Raw genomic sequence first — 2572 nt, forward strand, 5'->3', positions numbered from 1 at the left:
TACTGGTGCTCATGTCTGTTCTTATAGTTGCTTTGTTCAACTCAAATGTCAAATAACAACATGGCAACTGAAATGGTAACTTTTTTTAAAAAATTGTACAGTTTGAGCTGGGTTAGCCACCATTTTCCAGACCTTTAGACCACTGTCTTCCCTAGAACGGTAGTGTACTGAATCCTCACAGACAGCCTTAGGTTGCATTATATACAAGGCCATTTTTCACTTTTCATGCTTGATGTGATAAAATCATCACAAGAGGGCACTTTTCTCAGTTTCGTATGGTAAATATTTTTAGTCCCACATGCTGTTACCTGGTGTGCACCATGTCGGTGGAAATTTTGAGAATAACAAACTTCTATTTTAGTAAATATGTGTTGCCACTTAGCATTTACCCCCTAGTATTTACAGATATAAGAGCCAGGGGTGATTTATGACAGATATTCTCCTCATAACAATCAAAACCCAAAATGAATTGGAAAATTGGGCCTTACTGTTGTATATTTTAAATTATAAATTCTTTATTGCCAATTGGCTAGAAATATCCAGTCTGGTTTAGTAACAGGTATGGGGTGGGATCAGGCTGATGACCCAAGAATACATATTATAATTGACTTTTACATTTTAAAATCTTCTCTATTTTTGTAATGTGAAAGTCCAATTAAGCTTTCAGTACCACTAGATCACTTTGCAAATCTTTGCCTTAAATATGATTAACCTCTGCAGTGCCTTAGCAACCTTGCGTGCACTTTTAGTTTCTAATCACAGGACATTATTATTTTCATCCAGGTGTATATTTGGCTTCCTAATATGAGTCAGCGTCGAGCCATGTTGAGCTCTGCTGAGTTTAAGCACATGAAACTGGCCAAGCTATACAAAACCAGTTTAATAAGCACTGATTTTGTGTGATTCTTCATTTCAGACAGAGCTTATCTTGCCACCACACTTGGTAGGCTGCATACTTACATTGCAATAGCCAAACTACCCTTATAATGTTCTGAGCAATATGCTTGTTTGCAAAGTAAGAGAGCTTCCTTCAAATTTCACGTGTATAGGCACAATTTAAATGCCTTTCAAATAAGCTGCTGATATGATTTTTTATATGTGTATATCATGTTATTTCAATGTTCACTATTTAATGCATTCCTTGCTGCATTGATATTTTCACCACTAGCGCACCTCCCCTATCTAACTAACTGGCTGGGTCTGAGGCCTGGTTTTCTCCTGCAGGAGAATGGGGTGTCGGAGAACCAAAGTGGTTAAAAGGACTGTACCACTTCAGAATGTGGGTGTGAAGTCGCATTTTGTGGAATGCTTCCCTTTTAATCCTCTGCAGATGGGAAACCATCATAGCAAATAAACAGAGGGGGTAGAAACATTCTTCCTGCTGGGCATAGAGTTTTTCTTGTGAAGGTTCATTCAAAGCTAGAATTTATCATCTTAAGTGATCTGATCCATTCTCCCATTTCCTTGCAAGCAAGGGGGTGGGGGAAATCCTCTTTGCTGAGTAAAGTTTTGGATCCTGCCAAAAATCATAAATTGATCACTGTTGTTGACAAAACCTGAAGTGTTCACATTCGTGATTCCCCAAATCTGCTCTAGTTGCACTTTCAGAAGTTACATAAACTAGTTGTGCTAGAATGTGGCTAGAGGTGCGCATTTGAATGCATCTTGGGATATAGTGCAAATAAAATCTGCAGTCCAATGTCTATTTTACAAATATACAACACATTTATATCCATCGTTTCCAATTCAGCAAGGGATATGCATGTGAAAACCTGCAGGTATGTGCAGGTCCTCTTAGTTGGGTCCAAACAACTAGCTTCATAAGAGGCTTTGGTTGGGATAGAAAATGACTGTTGTACCTGCAACTGTAACTTATTTATCTGAAAACTGCCATGAAGAGATATTCATAAGTAAGAGTCAAATCTAGAATGGCAACTTAACCATTTGAACTGCACTTTGTTTCAGTTATTTATGGATTAGAAAATACTACTTTTGTAGCCTATGAGACATGGCGCTACTATGGTAATACAGAAGACTACTGTTGCATTTGGATATTCAATTGAGACTTGAGAATGGAGGTCTTTAAAGCTGCTTGGTCCACAGGACTGTCTGTCTTGGTGTCTCTTAGTGAACTCCTTTATAGACATTAATCCACATTTGTTTTTAATTTGTGGGAAAACCTTATTAACTGCTATAAAGATTTGTGTTCACAGAATGGGGTTTGATGTGCTTTATAACAGCTTAGTGAAACCAGTTCTGAGTTATGGGGTTTGAGGTTTGTCTCTGCTCAAGGAACTTGTGTCTGAAAATTGAAGCAGGGCAAGCCGAGCCCTTATGGCCTATAGCACATATATAGAGTTCCTGTGCAAGTGGACTTGTGCATATACTTCATTGGAGGGCGCAGTTATGCACAGGTGTCCAAGGCCACAGTACATGAGCAATAAACTAAGAGCCCTTAGACTCTTGCCCTTCAGCTCACACTCAAGGGCTCTATCCCTCTTGGCTGCCCCCAAGATACATACCTTACACAGGAAGCGCAAACAAAAGCACAGCTAAGGTATTGTGGCTGGCA

The sequence above is a fragment of the Euleptes europaea genome, chromosome 3, assembly GCF_029931775.1.
Source record: "Euleptes europaea isolate rEulEur1 chromosome 3, rEulEur1.hap1, whole genome shotgun sequence".
NCBI lineage: Eukaryota > Metazoa > Chordata > Lepidosauria > Squamata > Sphaerodactylidae > Euleptes > Euleptes europaea.